Source organism: Acomys minous (assembly GCF_964271855.1).
Source record: "Acomys minous genome assembly, chromosome: 1".
NCBI classification, from domain to species: Eukaryota; Metazoa; Chordata; class Mammalia; order Rodentia; family Muridae; genus Acomys; species Acomys minous.
Window position 1 is genome coordinate 149,831,027 of NC_140483.1, and position 18,542 is coordinate 149,849,568.

An 18,542-nucleotide genomic window follows, 5' to 3' on the forward strand; every position below is an offset into this window, starting at 1 on the left:
TTTGAATGCCAACCCTGGGACCCTGTTACTGTCATTTCCAGGGATAACAGGCAGGGCTGACATATAGCAAACATCAGCCTCCAAACACAGGTGTGCCTCTGCCGGATTCAGCTGTCCTTAAGGAGTTCATGGCTTTCGCAGCTAAGTATTATTTATTTCCCTGGCCACTCTCCTGCCCTCACTGAAGGCTGGTGGAGTAACAGTGCCAAGATTTCCTACTTTCATCAGCCTTAACACCTGTGCCAGCGATGTGTCAAGTGAGAGGTGAATCAGCTTTGTGAGGGCCAATGGGTCTCAGGGAAGTCTGGGGCTGTCACCCGAGAACCCTAAATATGGCTTGTAAGCCACTGGCTACTTCACACAGTCCTCTTAGAGCCCCCATAGAGATGGGTAATTGATTTTACTTCTTATTCTGCTTCTATGGAAGGCTATTTGTGACCCCCTCACTGAAATGCTGTATAAAGACTCATGATCAGGTTCAATAGAGAAGAGTGTTGTTTGCAACTAGTCATGTCAGAGAGGGGTACAAAAGGAAAAGCAGCAACACAAGGGACACAGGCTAGTGAGAGGTATAGTTTCCTCCAGAAAAATAACCAGTCATTACCCTGTGACCTTTCAACCTGAGGATCTACGAGTGAGACTCTTGAATCCTTCCAGAACAGTTTCCTTAAGTTTTCAAGCAGTGGAAGACTTGTAAGACCGAGGTGGGTGAGCCTCTAGTCAGTTAGCCTATAGTACTGCCTGATGATATGAGGCACAGCTTCTTCCCACTGACAGTGCCGAGGTCTGTCCTTTACTGGCCATGCCACCTTTGTACAACTTAATCTATATGTCTCACGTGTTTTTTTTTTCATTAGAAAAAGGAGGTTGTCTACCCAATAGCCATTTCCTTTTCCTTTTTTCCTTACCAATAAAGCCATCTCCTGTGGTAGAGACTAAATAGGGAAGCTGTGAAAGTTTTAAAGTTCTGCAGTTAAAGTAAAGCGAGGCGCTCTGTGCCCTATGAAATCTGAGAAGCTTGCAGGATTTATCATGAAAGATCACAAGGGAGGCGCGTGCAAGCATAAATCCAAGAGCACACACCTGGGGCTCTTCCTGTCATCAGGATGGACTTGGACTCGTCATCCCTTTAAATGTCAAAGCAAGCTGGACACCGTGTGTGTGTGTGTGTGTGTGTGTGTGTGTGTGTGTGTGTGTGTGTGTGTGTGTGTATGTGTGTTGGGGGGGATGACAACTTTGTTTCAAGAAAGTGATGTCTGCTTCCAAGCAGGTTCTATGTAGCCCTAAGTTTAGTTTACAAGAAAATTGTCTAGGAGGTGCAGGCCTGGAACACAGGAACTTCAGAATTGGAGGGTAGGAGATCACAGTTCAAGACCAGTTTCTAAGGCTTACTCCACCTGGACATGAGACACCCTTTCTCAAACAACCATTAGCAAAGTAACAACAGCTAAGTTTCTGTCTCTTTTCAGGCTTTTGCATGGTTCCCTGAGAACACGTGATACACAGAACTGTGTAGCCGCCTTGAGAAGAGGACCTAAAAGCAGATAAACGTTGAGTCTGACATCACTAAGCTGCTAGAACTGGCTGCCTGCAGATTGCTTGCTACATGAGAAAAACTAAAGGTGATCAGATCACTTCTGGTCAGATGTCTTATTGCTTGAAGCCAAAAAAAAAAATCCTAATTTATGTTTAATGACTTGTTTATTTCAAGTGAATTGGTGTTTTTTCTGCATGTATGTCTGTGTGTAGGGGTGGGGTTGGATCTCCTGGAGTTGGAGTTACAGCCTGTTGTGAGCTGCCATGTGGATTCTGGGAATTGAACCCAGGTCCTCTGGAAGAACAGCCAGGGCTCTTAGCCACTGAGCCACCTCTCCAGCTCCTAATGGATATTTATATAAAGAAGATGATATCTACACTAGAGGATGTTTCAGTATTATTCTTTCTAGGAAACCATCCAACTCTTGTAGTGTGAAAATATAGCTGTTGTTTTCAGTTCATGGACTCTGTGGTTTTGGAAAGAGCACAGTAACATTAAACTGTACTCCTATAATGTATACATCTTTGCCTAGATGACAAAAGTCAGGGTTGACTCCATTACCAAGAGCTGGAATACTTGAAAGTCTTGGTCTGGGAAGTCTGGGAAGTGTCAGCTCACACCTTGCCTAGGACACCTATATGGGACGTCTCCACGTGGCCCCTTGAACTTCCTCCTAGCACGGCAGCTGATTCCTAAGCATGTCTGTTGGAAGAAAGCCATAGGGAAGCCATATTGACTTCTGTAACCTACTCTTGAAAATCGGCAAGCTACTTCAGTTGTATTTGCAAGCCCACCCACACTCAAGAGGAAGAACTAGAGACCCCAGTATATGAAGTACCAGGTAGGCAACGTAGGAATGGGAGGCGTTTTTGCATCCAGCTTTGAAACCAGTATCTTTATAGACTCTCACCTTGAGGAAGAAATAAGAGCATTATGTAAAGCACCCCGTACATTCATACTCTGTAGTTCCTTTCTTACACTTACCAGTATAGAGTCATCCATGTATGTATCCTGGGCACATCCTCTACGTCACCTTTATTTTCTGGTGCACTTAAATCCCTGATATTCTCATTTTAAGCACAGAAGTAAAGCCTTTCAAAAATTGTCAAGAACTAGATCATTAACTGGCTTTTTACAAAATCTGAAGTAAATGGAAATTCTCAGATATGTTCCCATCATACCAGGACGAGCTTCTTTTAACCCAGGGAAGGGAATTTTTTTAAAGTTTTTTTTAAAAATCTGTATAATGAGACAGTTTTCCAAGATAATTTTTAATCCAAAAACGTCTTTTTAATTACTCATTTATTTTGTATATGGGTGTTTCATCTCCACAGCAGAAGACGTATATTAGATTCCATGGAACTGCAGCTTTAGATGGTTGTGAGTTGGCTGGGAATTAAACTCAGGACCCCTCCGGAAGAGCAGCCAGTGATCTTATCTACTGAGCCATGAATCTGAAATTTTCCCATCAGGTATTTTCTCTTTATCCAGGAGCTGAACCTTGGGTCTTGTTTTCTTGGCCACTATCTTAATGACTCTGGCCCTGAGAAAGGTTTTTAAAGAAAACACTTAGTACCAAGAACCACCTTGTACATGGTTTATAACTCAACTCTAGGCCTAGTACTCTTGCAAATGAGAAAAAAATCTCCCTGTATCTTCACCAAGGATAGATAAAATGTTGGAGAGGACCTGCTTGCCTGTTTTCCATTGCTGCAATGAAATGCCCAGAGAAATCAATCTATGAAGAGAGGTGATATGTTTTGGCTCACAGGTTTGGAGGGTCCAGTCCATGCCTAGCTGGTCCTGTTCCTTTGGGGTGTATGGTGAGGATGCCAGGTAGCAATGGCTAGAGGGCTGTGGTAGAGCCAAACAGTTTTCCATATGGCTGACCAACAAAAGAGAGAAATGGGGTGGGAGCCCAAACCCCATTTCAAAGGCACACCCCAATGATCTAAGCCACTGTTCTGAATTCTTCATCTTAATTGTCCCCTTAGCAGCACCTCTCTGGGGATCCACCAGCATGGTGGGCACTGAGAACACACTGACAATTCAAACTATGGGAGGATCATTCCCAAACTCACATGCCATACAGTTATCTGAATATTTAGTCATTACCAGAGAATTAGTAATCCACACACATTTGCTTGAATGGCAGTATTATTTCATTAAACAGAATGGCCCAACCACGCAGATTTTACTAACTCCTGCCAAGACAACACCCATGGGTTTCCTTTAGACACAAACAGTATCCCCTAGAGCCTGAAAATGCCTTCAATGTCATGTGTCCATTCAGCACACACAATAGGCCTTGCTATGTTGGGAACAGAGTCAGGGACTGAGGTGTGGGAGAACAAGCCCTCATCTTTGGGGAGGACTGGGTCTAGTGAAGAGAGAGGAATACAGGCCATGCATAGCACCTTTGTTCCCTGCCTGCCTCTCTCTTTGAAGGAGTGTAGAGAGGTTCTGAGGTGTGCTTCTCAAGCTGAATGCTGAAAAGGCTGGGAAGTTTTTAAAGCTCTGTGGGAACTCTTGGAATTAAGGGATAGGCAAAAAAGAGGGGAGACTTCCAGAATAATTTCCCTAGATGCCACTGGGGCAGTCTTTTATCCGTATTTTTAGTTCTATATTTTAAAACAGGGTATCACAACTTTAAAAAAACAGCTAAGTGGAGACATCTGCTTCTAAAATGATGACTGGTGACCCCAACTTCTTCCTAATAGTTTCAAGTAAAAAAAAAAACCACTCTAGAATTTACATATTAATAAATGTAAGAACATTCTGAAAGAGATGAAAACACTCCAGTCAAGAACCTGCAGACCAGGCCGGGCATGGTGGCACACGCCTTTAATCCCAGCACTTGGGAGGCAGAGGCAGGCGGATCGCTGTGAGTTCGAGGCCAGCCTGGTCTACAAACTGAGTCCAGGACAGTCAAGGCTACACAGAGAAACCCTGTCTCAGAAAACAAAACAAAACAAAACAAAACAAAAAAACAAACAACCTGCAGACTCTGAGGGATGACACGTGGCATATTCCCTGGGATTTCCTTTAGCTTCTTGTATGCCAGATTTGGAGCTGAAGAAACTGTCAATCCAGACACACACTGAAGAGCCAGCCAAAGCCAAAGAACCAGGAAAGGGGGAGCCTACAAGAACTCGTAGATGACAATCACTGTGCTCCAGACTACCCCACAGGGAAAGGCTATGCACCTCCAACCCCACACTTCATCTCCTACCTCACACTTACCACCTCCAACCTCACACATCACATCCAATCTCCCACTCACCACTTCCATCCTCACAGACCACCTCCAACACCACACACTGGCAAAAGCATAGACTTCCACTCCAAGAATTATAGTTTTTAAATTGAGGCCAAATAAATGTTCAAGTAACTTCATGGAAGTCAATAAAAAGAATATAGAAAAACAAAATCTTTTTTAAAATTAAAAATTTTTTTATTAAAGTTTCTCTGTGTAACCCTGCCCTGGACTCGCTTTGTAGACCAGGCTGGCCTTAACCTCACAGCTATCCTCCTGCCTCCGCCTCTTGAGTGCTGGGATTACAGGCTTGCGACACCATTCTTTCCCAGCTCCCAACTCCTCCCAGATTCTCCATACCTCAAGCTCTCTCACTGTCTTGTTATCAAAAAACCAAAATACAAAAACCAAAAACCAAAACAAACTTTAAAAAAAAAAAAAAGCCTAGTAAGACAAACAAAACAAAACAAAAACTACACAAAATCTCTAACGTCTATTTGGTATTGGCCAGTGGGTTGACTACTCTTGCTTGGTATTGCCATGGGTGTGGTTGGCATACCAGTGACACTCCACTGGAGAAAAGCCACATGCCCTTCCCCATCAGGTATCAGCTGCAAATCGCTTCTTGGTTACTGATAGGATTTTGTATCCACTTCCCCTTCTCAGTGAAGAGGTTTCGTCTGTCTGAAGCTGGGCGGGCCTCGTGCATACAATCACCATCGCTGTGAGCTCACGTGCATGAGAGTTCTATGACAAAGGAATGGAAGCCGGAAGATAAAGTCCACACACATCCTGTACATGTCAGCAGCTATGATGACTGTAAACAGTCTACGGTTAGCAGTTAAAATGCAGAAACGGTCAGGCTTGATTAAATAACACAACCCAGACTACCCCAAGGAAACTCATCTCGGTTATAACAGTTGAAAGTAAAAGGGGAGAAATATTAATCCAAAGAAAGCAGGAGTTGGTGTATTAGTATTAAAGTTGATTTTGGAACAAAGAAAACCAGCAGAGACAGAACAGGACTCTACTTAATGATAAAACAGTCAATTTGCCAAAAGACCACAGCCCTAAGTTCATGGATAGAAACAAACAAACAAACCAACAAAACTCAAATAATAAAGACTAGAGAGGAGAGGTGGGGAGAGGGAGCGGGAGAGAACACAGCCTTTAAAATATGTGAATTAACACAGGCAAGACTGAGAGGAGAACTAGACACATCAAGACACAATTATTTTTACAACTTCAAAGACTTTCTTTCAATAGCAATAGAATAATTACACAGAAACCACTAAGTTAAATAATAATAACCAAACCAAAAAAACTCCAAACCAACTTCACAGCACACACACACACCAACCATTAGCCAGCAGAATTTACTAAAAAACAGTATATACTAGTTTCAATGGCCCATGTAATGTATTTCAAAACAGACCACATTCTGGGCTACAAAATAACCTAGACAAATTGAGAATGATTGAAATGATGTGGACTGTGTTCCCTAACCCACAATGGAATCAAACGACAAATTATTAATTGAAAGACAATAGTAAAAACTCCAAACACATGAAACTAAAGAACACATTTCTAAGTTATTCACAGGTTGAGTATGTCTATGGAGAAAAATTAATCGAAGTAAGTAAAAACAAAAATAAAAATTACAATATTCCAAAATATACAGGATATGACAAGAGCTGCCCTCGGAGAGAGCTGTATAACACTACCAACTAGGAAGGAGGATTGATGCAAGGTGGCACAGCCATCTAAACTCCTCCCTTAAGAAAAAGAAAAACAAAATAAAGTCAGAGCAGGAGCTGGGAAGGTGGTATAGCTGTTAGGAGAGCATGCTACTCTTCCTGGACCTAAGTTTCCTTCCTAGTACCTATACGAGGCAGCTCACAGCTGCCTACAACTCCAGCTCCTGGAGATCCAGTGCCTCTAGTCTCCTTGGACACTAGGATTCGTGTGCATACCACCCCCAAACACATAATTAAAATAATAAAATAAATCCTTTTTCAAAAGCAGAAGGAAAGAAACTGAGAAAATAGGAACCACACAATTATAAATTTTAAAAAAGTAACAAATAAGCGATGTACCAAAATGCTCCCATGAAAAGAATGATAAAATTGACAAACTTCTGGTAATTAAAAAGGTGAGTTGTCAACACCAGGACTAAACATTATAATAACTGAAACAACAATGTGGAGGTGTCATGAATAGTTTTGCATACACAGTTAGACCATGTAAATGTTCCAATGTATGAAAGTCATGTACAAATAACCGAAACAACAACAAAAAAGAAAGTGCTCAGCAAACTCGGTATGAATGGGATTTCTTGAAATTGGTAAACAGCCTAACACAAACTGCTTAACATTAGACTGCATGTTGAAAGGTGAATAATTTCACCCCATGACTAGAAGCAAGCCATAGACTTTCCTTTTACTCAATACAGTGCAGTAGGATGGATGGAGCAAGTTAAGACATGGAAATAAAATTTAGAGCAGCTGGAAGAGTGAAACTGTCCACATTTGTAGATAACGTGATTGTTCGTGTAGAAAAACCTCAATAAACTTGTCTTCCTGAATCCTAGCACTAACACATGTCAAATCGTCAGCGTTTATTTATCTTGAAGACTTATTTTTAGTTACTTATCTATATTTTATGAGTGTTTTCTTGTGTGTTCTTAAGTGCACCATACATATGCCTAGTGCCTGGGGAGATCAGAAGATGGTGTGACGTCCCTTTGAACTGGACTTCCAGACAGTTGTGAGCCACCATGTGGTTGCTGGGAGCTGAATCCAGGTCCTCTGCAAGAGCAGTGAGTGCTCTTAACCACTGAGTCATTTCTCCAGAGCTCTTTTTAAAGTGTGTGTGTGTGTGTGTGTGTGTGTGTGTAGCCCTAGGTGGCCTGGGATTCAGCTGTGTAGACCAGGCTGGCTTTGAACTCAGCAACCCACCTGCTTCAGCCTCCTAAGAGCTCTACCTTGCTCATCTTAAAAAAGGGAGGAGGCATTCAGATAACTGCTTTATTTGCCTATCTTTTATTATGTCAATTTGTTTGCATGTGGAGACCAGACTTGCTTCTCCCTTCTACTAACTGGGCCTGGGACTGATCTCCAGCGACCAGGCTGGGGGCAATCACCTCTACCCATGAGTCATTCAGCCAGCCCTTTACCTGAATTTCTAGACATTAATTGTGAACCCATAAACATTAAACTTCACAATGCAATATCTTTAAAGTTACTAAAAATATTTAGGTAAATCCAACAGAACATATGCAGGACTTGTGACTAAAAATACACATTGGTGACAAATATTAAAAAGGATATAAATAAATGAGGAGACACGCTGAGTTCATGCCTTAGAAGGTTCAGCATAGTTAAGAATTCATGCACCAGATCAGTACACTGTCTTAACACAATCCTTATTAAAACCCCATTAAGATTGTTTATAGACATAGAAAACTCTCCAATGTATATATATATTTTTTTAAAAGCTTAAAAGACCTAGAAGAGTTAAAAGGTCTCTAAAATAAAAGGCACATGGAAGGAATCTATTAACATCTAATCAAAACTCATCAGACTATCATGGCAGTCAAGACTGTGGTGGTTAAGGGCAAGCATGGACGCCAAGACCAATAAGACAGAGCCTATACATAGTCATGCAAACATATGTATGTCCAACAGATTTTTGGTAAAAACGTAAGGCAAGATTTTTCCCCCTTAGACAGGGTCTCACTATGTATCTCTGACTCACCTATAACTTAATATGTAGGCTGGCTTCAAGTGTAGATGCACCTGCCTCCGTCTCTGTTAGGATTAAAAGTAAGCACCAACATGTCCAGCTAGGTTTTTCAATAAATGTTGCTAAAGTCATTGGATATCCAGAGACCCAAAATAAAATAAAATGTAAAATTCATACATTATATTGCAATTAAAACAAAATCGACACAAGTTTAAGTATAAAATGTAAAACCACAAAACCTTCAAGGGGGAAAAATGAGAGAAAATCTTGGGCATCTGGGGTTAAGTAGCACATTTGGGGGTGTGAAACTCAAAGGACACTTTATGGAGGAATGGAAAATGAGACGAACATTAGAGAGCTGAGAACTTTGACTCTGTGAAAAATTCCAAGGACAGAAATCTAAGACACAGCAAAAGAAAGAAAAAAGTTGCGTGAAATCACATACCTGACAAAGAACTGCCTAGAATATTCAAAACTCAACAGTAAAGACAAAAAACCCACATCTGATCCAATTATAAACTTGGCAAGAACCATGGAAAGGCATTTCAGCGCAGTGGGTTCACAGATGGAAAATATGCACATGACGGGTGCTCAACATCATTAGCTGTTAGAGAAATACAAATTAGAGCTGTAGCGAGGAGCCACCACACACCTATCGGGACAGCTACGGTGAAAAACAGACAAGACCAAATGCTAGCAAGGAGGCGAGAAGTACATATTGTTGGTTGAAATGTAAGCTGGCAAGCCACTGCAATGACTTTGGCACTTTAAAAAAAAAAAAAAAGGAAACATAAAATACCATATGACCCAGAAGCTGTACTCCTAGGCATTTAGCCCAGAGAAATGAAGACTGATACAGAGATCTCTCTGTCCATGTCTTGGTTAGGTTTTTTATCAACATGACACAAAGCTAGAGTCACTTAAGAGAAAAGTTCAATTGAGAAAATGTACCCACCAGATAGGCCTATGAGCAAACCTGTAGGGCATTTTCTTAACTAGTGGCTGAAGGAGGAAAGCTCAGCTCACTCTGGGTGGTCCCACCTCTGGGCTGGTACCTGGCTATATGAGAAAGCAAGCCATGAGGAGAGAGCAAGCCAGTAAGCAAAATTCTTCTATGGTCTGTCTCTGTTTCAGTTCCTGCCTTGAGTTTCTGCCCTGAGTTCCCTTCACCATGGATTATTACCGGGACCCAAGTTACTTTTGGCCATGGTGTTTTCTCACAGCAACAGAAGTGATGACAAAGCCAGTGGAGCCATAGCAACCAAAGAGCAGAAACAACATTCACACCCTTGCGTGGATGGATGGCTACAAAGTTGTGCTACGTTCATACCTTGGGGGATATAACTGAGCTGTGAAAGGGAGGGCCTACTGGCACTGGCTGCAGAGTGATCGACTCTACAAAGAATTCTCTTTCATGAAAAGAGCTAACTTGAAAAGTTACCCATTCTTTGATTGTATTTATATAAGTCTTGAAGTGACACAGTTCTAGAAATGGAGAACAGGTATGTGGGTTGTTGCTAGGGGTGAAGGGAGAAAGGAAAGTGTGTGTGTGTGTGTGTGTGTGTGTGTGTGTGTGTGTGTGTGTGTGTGTGTGTGTGTGTGCTGGGGCCATTTCAATTGTATTCTTGGGGTTTTGTTGTTGTTTGTTTGTTTGTTTGTTTGTTTGTTTGTTGGGCTTGGGTTTTTGTTTTGTTTTGTTTTTTGAGACAAGGTTTCTCTGGGTAGCTTTGGCTGTCCTGGACTGGCTTTGTAGACCAGGCTGGCCTTGAACTCACAGAAGTCCGCCTGCCTCTGCCTCCCAAGTGCTGGCATTAAAGGCGTGCACCACCACTGGCTTCAATTTTATTCTTGTAAAAAGAAAGCCAGCATGAACCAAGGAAATAAGAGACAAGAATGAAAGCAGTCAGAGGAAAGATGGCACCCCTGCTTACTTATTTAGGTGAGAAGAGCCAATGAGAACTGACTAAAGTAGAAAGCACTAAGGTTCAGATAATCTCTCTCTCTCTCTCTCTCTCTCTCTCTCTCTCTCTCTCTCTCTGTGTGTGTGTGTGTGTGTGTGTGTGTGTGTGTGTGTGTGTGCATGCATCTCAGTCAGTAAGCGCTCACCAGCTAGATTAGCCTAATTAGCTAGTGCTGGGTCCTAGTGAGAGGCCCCGTGTCACAAAAAAAACAAAAACAAAAAAAAACAAAAACAAAAAACAAAAAACAAAAAAACCAAACACAAAAAACAAAATAAAACACAAAAGACGGTACTTGAGGAGGAAGGGCAACTCTGATGTCCTCATCAGTGTTGACACATATACTTGCACACACATGAGGGAGGGAGGGAGAGGGAGGGAGGGAGGGAGGGAGGGAGGGAGGGAGAGAGAGATAGAGATAGAGATAGAGATAGAGATAGAGAGAGAGAGAGAGAGAGAGAGAGAGAGAGAGAGAGAGAGAGAGAGGCTCTCCTGGTATGTCAAAACTCATGAGAAATGGTGACCTTCCTGAAGATAGATCGGCAGTGTCCTAGGAAGTGCCTAAGAGTCTAAAAGCACGTAGGAAGCATCGTCTATTAGCAGTGGCCAGCATATCTGCTCTCATCCAAGAAACAGGTGGCAGCTCTAGAGACTAGAGAACAGTCGAAATCTAGAGGCTACTTGCCTTATGGGTGAGCATTATGGACTCTTTTAGTCTATCCTATATAAATAGCCCATAATGGGAGCATCATTTTGAAAATGGAGACATTTATGGATGGCGTAATTGGAACAGAAAGGGTGGTGCACCAGGCAGAGGAGCACTCTAGGAGTGGGGTGGGGCATGTCTGGTATTTTTTTTTTTCCCTTCTGAAGTGGGTCTCTGCTTCCCTGAATTGATGCCAAAAATATTTTCTTCTGAGGGCAAAATATCAATATCACTTTGTGTTTCATGGAAATGTGTCCAGCATGAGCCTGCTTAAGCTGCTCACAGAGCATGAGAGGACGCACAGGCAAAGCGCAAACACTTATCCTGAGAAAGAAAGCAGGGGATCTTTCCGCTGAGAGCCCAGTAGATAAGAGTTTCCCGAAGATTCTTGGGCCCCACCAAGGACAGCAGCTCTTCCACCTCCTCCAGGGACGATGGTCCTCAAGGCTTCTGAAAACAGGCATCTCTGTGGAATTTGATGTGAATATTTAGCATAGAGTTAGAATAAGACATCGGTGAAAGGGGGGCACTGAGAGGAGGAAGGCCAGGATACAGGCAGCAGGTAAGTACAATCCTGGGCTCTAAATTTGACTATAGCATTATAGGTTATTCAAACAGAGTTGGCAGGACTGGTTTTCTGAGGACGAACACGGGGGCCCAGCAGAAGAGGATCTGATGAAGTCCACAAAGACAGGGAATAAACCACTTTTACAAGGTCATAGCAAAGGCTGGCACGACCCCTTAAAAATCCAGAAAGAATGTGGGGCTTGTCACCAAAAGCTAGGCACCCAGGCCTCTGCCATGGAGTCCGCAGCACTCTGCCATTTGCTGACACCGCCTGGCCTCAGTTTCCCTCTTTGGATCAGGACTTCCAGAGACAACTGTAGCAGCAATCCAAAGAGAGAATGCGTTACATCCTGCGGAGTATTATTGTGTTGAGGGAGCTTCTGTGGGACAAACGGACTCAAGATAGGAACATCCCCTGCCCTTTCAGAACAGAAAGCTGAAAAACAAGCTTCTCTCCTTCAGCTAAGTTGTATGTAAGTGTTCGGCGGTTTGGTTTCTGAGTATTTGCCACCAGCACAACAACAGCAGGGTGGCCATGGTCCTTCATCGTCGGGTCCCCGTATACATTTGATAAACACATTAGGGGCAGAAGTACAACAGAAAGGAGCGTCTGCTGATGGGCTTCACATCCCTCTCCGAACGGCCCGGCAGCCAAGGCAGTAAGTGTGTTGAATTACTTATTTCACACTGCCTGGAAGAACATACCCATCTGGGAACAAATTCTAGAGCAAACAGATGTTGAGCCCTGCACCAGCTTCTGAAGTAATTCTGCAGCAAGTGCAGCAATGGTTTTATGGCCACTATTTCTTGGGGGTGGGGGGGGGGGTAGGGGGGGAGAGCTCAGCGGCAAAGGGCATTGTAGCATAGTTAAGACTTTTCCCACGCCTGTTCTCCACAAGGACCCAGCAGGAGACCTTCGAGCACAATTCAGAATCTTTTGCCAGTAGGAAGACAGACTGATGGCATCGCCACGCTTTTTAGCAATCCTTCAGAGAGCGCTGCTGCTGTGCTGCTTAACCATGACAGCACCTTACCACCGTTTCGCGGCACCGATCCTGACTGCCTACCAGGAACAGATAGATAGAAAGGGACATGTAAAATAGACCTAGAGCAGGTCCAGAAATTGCACATTCTCTCGAGTTGCTCCTGGTGCTGGGGTGTAGCCTGATGTTTGAGAGGCAGCCGAGCCTAGTAGGATGATGTGGACCTGTAATGTCACTGCTTAGAAGGCTGAGGTAGGAGGATTTCAAATCAAGGCGAGCCTGGGCTGCGTTACAAGATCCGATCTCAAAAGCAACAACAACAGGCTTGTGGGGAGACTGGCTGGTGTGATGGTCCAGCCTGTAATCCCAGCTTTTGGCAAGTGGAGGTAGAAGGACCAAAAATTTATCATATTTAGCTATGTAAGGAGTTTAAAGCCAGACATTATCAGGAGTTTAAAGCATCTACATGAGACATTATCTCAAAAAATAAAAACAAAGGAAAAACCAACCACAAACCCCCAAAGGCTGAGGATGCAACTCACTGGATTTGATCCCCAGAACGGAAAAACAAAATACTCCACCATCACCCTTGGCATACATGGTCATCTTAGCCAACGAGTTAGCACATGCCTAGAGAACATTTTCTCCTCCAAGGCCCCGCAAGCCACTTATTCTTGGTTGCTAACCTTTCAAAGAATACAAACAAAACCCTCGGGTCCTTAGAAAACGCCCACTTACATTTGATGGGTCCTGGCACCTTCTCTTTTCATGGTCTCCCAAGCATGAGATAAGATGTTTGGGCAGTTCTGCCTTTGGGAATTTTGGCACTGGAAAACACACATTCCTTCACGTCTCAAGCAATACAGTCATTTCACTCATCCCTCATCTCCTCTCAGTCGCCCCGCCATGGGCATCCTCATCCTCCATCTTGCCAGGTTCTCACTTATCTTGTGGCATCCCTTCATACAGGAAGCCTTCCTTTCCGCAAGATAAACCTCCAACAAGGGTCTCTAGCCATCGGCTCCCTCCTCACTCTCCCCAGAACTTCCTGTTCAGTAGTCTTCACTCATCTGAAAGTCCTGTGAGGGCAGGCACGACTTGGTCTCTTTTACTCTGTGTCACTGGTCCTCAGAATGGTGCCTGGCTCACTGTAAATGTCGAATCAATACTTATCAAATGGTTGGAAGATGCTCTGGCTTGCCGCGTGGCATGCCTGGGAAAACTGAGGGCAAGAAAACTTTCACCTAAGGTTCAAACGAGTGCTTCTCAGAGAGCCAGCACCAGGAGTGAAATAACAAGAATGCTCTGATCCTTCAAGAAGTTTCTGGCACCAAGCTAAGTGCTTTTCACCCATTATCTAGGTCAGTCCTCATCAGATGACTATGAGGTCATTTCCAAAGCTGAGTGCCATGCCCAAGTTCTTGCTTTCACACATCCTCTTCACAGTCTGCCAGCTTCACCCACAAAATACAACCCATCTCTGACCTCTTCTCTAAGCACCATAATTGGTTGCCCAGGTAACCACAGACAGCTACACAGCCATCTAAGGCCTTCGTGGTAGGAGAGTCACAATGGTGGTGACTCTTTGGTGACATGAGTGCCTCCCATCTGTGGCAGCAAGATTACATGTCAACTGGCTCATGTCTCAGCAGACCGGAAGTAGGGTCAAGCTATAAGCCTCAAGGTCTTCACCTCGGAAACTCACTTCTTCTACCTGGGCCTCACCTCACAAATTGAGGCTTTCAAAGAAACCACAAATTTCCCCAAACGGTGGCACTATCTGATGGCCAAAGAACATGAGGGACAATCCATATGCACAGTATATACACCAGCACCTCAAACATTTCCAAACCAACGTCCAATGTCCAAAGAGATTGTTTTTTTTAAAATTTGATCTTTATGTATTGTTTGTATGTGTGTATGATGTGTGTGTGTGTGTGTGTGTGTGTGTGTGTGTGTGTGTGTGTTATGCAGTTTCATACAGTGACATGCCTTTGGAGGTCAAAGAACATTCTTGGGTGTCTGTCTTCAGCCTCCTACCTCATTTAGCACCGTCTCTTTTTTGTATATTTCTGCTTAAACCAAACTTGCTACGGGAGGCTATCTGTCTCTGCCTTCCATTCTGGCATAGGAGCACTGGGATTGGACACATGCTATCACACCTGGCTTTAGTGTGGCTTATTGGGATTTGAACTAAGGTCCTCATGCTTGTAAAGCAGTGCCTTACCTACTGAGCCATTCCACACACACACACACACCCCGGCCCCAGAGAGAGTCACGCGTCATTTTGTAAATTTAAGGACAGCCTGGGACTACATGCTGAGTTTTTATTTCAGCCTGGCTTACAAGTATGAGACTTCATCTCAAAAACAAAAACAGGCAAGCAAAGAAACCTTCAAAAAAACAAAAAAAACAAAAAACAAAAGAAAACAAAGAAACAGAAAAGAGTGAAAACCGGGTCAGATTGTCATCTTTGTGTCTTCAGCCCTTCCAACCTTTCTACCACTCTGTAATGAACCATGACCTTGAGAGCCACCAGCTCTGGCCTGTGCCTTGTCCTCCACTTCCCCCCACCCCCTGCTTGTGCCATCTTTGCCATGCTGGGACACCTTCCTCTTTATTCCTTAAGATCATCTGACTTGTTCCTTGATGTTAAGGGTTTGCCCAAGCTGTCCCAAGGATGCTTGGGGGGCAGTTCTGTTCTCAAATGTTCTGGCATTAGGGAGGTTACATTCTTTCACACCAAAAGCTTTGTGGTCGTTGTCTGGAACGTTCTCTTCACTTGCTCACAGCTTAGCTCCAGATGGTAGCACAGCTGGCTCAGCCTTGTCATTCAATCTTGTTCAGGTGCCTCTTTTTCAGAGAAGTCACCCCAATGCACCCCTCAAGCCGCTCTCTTAGGCATACGCTGTGCCCTCTTTTTGTTATAGTTTTCATCACTTGTCTTATCTTCTCCTACACAGTCACAAACTGCCTGCTTCCCCCACTAGCATACTGACCCCACCTTGAATTGCTGTGATCCTCCAAGTCTTCTTCTGCCGCATTTACCCCTGTGTGCTCTCTATGCAGCACGCCCTGAGCATCACACACTGCTTGAGTTAATGATGAACATTCACTTTTCAGATATGATAACCGAAGCTTAGAATTCTCTAAGCCCACACATTTTAGAAATGGCAGAACCAGGATTCACCCATAGGCAGCTTGTCTCCAGAAATTTTGTTCATTCATTCATTCATTCTTTCTTTCTTTCTTTTTTATTCATTTATTTTGAGACAGGGTCTCTCTGTGTAGCCTTGGCTATCCTGGACTCACTTGGTAGACCAGGCTGGACTCGAACTCACAGCAATCCACCTGCCTCTGCCTCCCAAGTGCTGGGATTAAAGGTGTGCACCACCATGCCTGCCCATTTTATTTATTCTTAAAGTCCTCATTTCCCATCTCAGAGGCACTCAATGGTCAGACCTCCCTGCATTCATGATTCTGTGTGTTTTTTTTTTTTCAAGGCAGGGTTTCTCTGTGTAGCTCTGGCTGTACTGGAACTCACTCTGTAGACCAGGTGCTTCTGAACTCAAGAGATGTTCCTGTTGGGGCTGGAGAGATGGCTCAGGGGTTAAGAGCACTGACTGTTCTTCCAGAGGTCCTGAGTTAAATTCCCAGCAACCACATGATGGCTCACAACCATCTATAATGTGATCTGATGCCCTCTTCTGGCCTTCAGGGGTATAAGTAGGCAGAGCAATGTATACATAATAAATAAATAAATAATAAAATAAAATAAAAAGAGAGATGCTCCTGTCTCTGCCCCTAACGTGCTGGGATTAAGGCAGTGTGCCACCCCATCTGGCACTCATGATTCTTATAAGGGAGGCCTGGATAGCTTCCTTCTGTGATGGCTCAGATCCCTGACAAACTAGCCTTGAAGAGTTATGGCACCAAGGTCCTAATGGCCACACCTGCCACCCAACCCAAGTGAGAAGACACTCTCTCAGCTCCAACTACCATTAGGAGCAGTCATCACACAGCCCTGTTGCCTGGGCTCAGATGGGAAGAAAACTCTTCTTGCTTTAGAGGACCAGCTGGAGATGGTGAGGTGTGCAAATGCATCTTGACTGTAAACTGATGTGTAGACAGGGCTCTCTACAACATGAGTCTGAGAGCATGAGGTCATGCACAAAGCAAGCTGAGTGACAGGACCCCAGATGATGAACTGCCATACTGGGTCTATATGAGCCCATTTGAAAGAACAGAAATCCCACCCGACCCACCTCCCAAACCTCACCTTACTTATCTGCAAAATGTCCACAGTGAGTCCAACCACACAACTCCTGCATGCTCATTTGTCAGATGATAAAACTGAGAATGCAGGCGGCAGAAGAAGGGCCAATCCCAGCCTTCCTTCTAGGCCTGATAAAACAATTGCAGTGGCAGGGATGTGAAAAATATCAATATTCTATTTCCCTACCCTGAGCTGTTGCATACAATGTACTTGCTCATTCGTTATCCTTATGACATCTGATGGGTCTCAGATAGCCACAGCAGTATTACTGTAATTACTCCCATGGAGGTAGTTAGGCAGATGTTAGCCAAAAAACTATAATAGGGTACAAAGGCTAGGAGATACACTGCCATCTATTAATGGGTAAGAGTAATAAGAAAACAAAGGCAGCATTTCAACTTGCCTAATACTTCAATCCATGCTGAAATCTTCATCCATTACTTACTTTTCCTATAAGAATGGCAGAGGTCATTCCTGCTCTGCCTGCCTTCCCCACTCTGGCCTTACCGGCGACCTGCTTTAAGATGAAGGCCATCATGTGAGAGGGGAACATTGCACCTTGTCCTATTGGGGTATGTCAAAGCTTTGTGCCTACTTTCTAGAATCTAGGAGAAGATTCTAGCACCATCCAGGATATTGCACTCATCTTAGAGCAGGATGGTATAACTGAAGCCTTGAGAAACATGAATCTGAGGTACTGAAGACTCACAGTGACACAATAGAGGCCTAAGTTCCTCATGGAGTCATCTCTCAATGTAGGCCTTGCCTTCTCCGGAAGAGATCCCAGAAAGAAATCAGCTTACAGAAGACAGCGTTACTACAAAACTGAAGGAGCAGATGCCTAAGCTGTCAGGGACAAAGCCAGGCTGCCTGAGGGAACTGATTGCTCTTGCTCTCGGGCTGAAGGGCCACAATTATTCTGGTCCATCCATGCCCTGTCTGCCCCCGAGGCTGCCTGTGCCACAGACAAGCCCCTCAGCGAGTGCTCTGTTGGTGGCCTCAGGCCCAGCACATGACAGCCCCCAGACCTCCACACACCATGCCTTGTCTTGCTCAATTCTCCACTTATTGTGCCATTTAGCAGCAAGAGAAGAGCCGTGGCCTGCCCTGGGGAGTGTCTGTGGCAAGAGCAAGCTCTGAATTGATTTTCAAGATTAACTCTCATCCCCAGCTGGGAGGCAGCATGCCCCAGAACTGAGCAATCTGCCTGGGGTTTCTCCTGTTTCAGAAACCTTTTTCTCTCTCTGCTAGGTGTGTGGCAAGGCTGCATTGGTGAGTCTTGGAAAGCCTTTCCCTGACACTAGTAAAGAAATGTTTCCTCTTTGCTGGGTAATCCTGGGTAAACTGCTCGTCCTTTCTAAAGCGTGGGCTTCTCCTCTGGAAACAATCAACACACCCCTTGTGCATAGACTTGGGAAACCAGAGAAGCTTTGTATGAAATGGCCAGCCCAGTAAGGTTTCAATAAAACGACTGATGTCATTACACAATCCCCACTCCCCTCAAGTAACCTATCT

The 18,542-nt window shown here is 44.0% G+C and overlaps 1 long non-coding RNA gene across 1 annotated transcript in view; it reads right to left on the reverse strand.

Annotated features, from left to right (window-relative positions):
- Positions 1–2,840: 2,840 nt before the first annotated feature.
- The window catches only part of LOC311595091, a 61,777-nt gene continuing 46,075 nt past the window's right edge, over positions 2,841–18,542 (reverse strand). Inside the window, exon 3 of the long non-coding RNA XR_014778310.1 lies at positions 2,841–3,080. This is a non-coding gene — a long non-coding RNA (uncharacterized lncRNA). The remainder of the gene's footprint in view (positions 3,081–18,542) is intronic.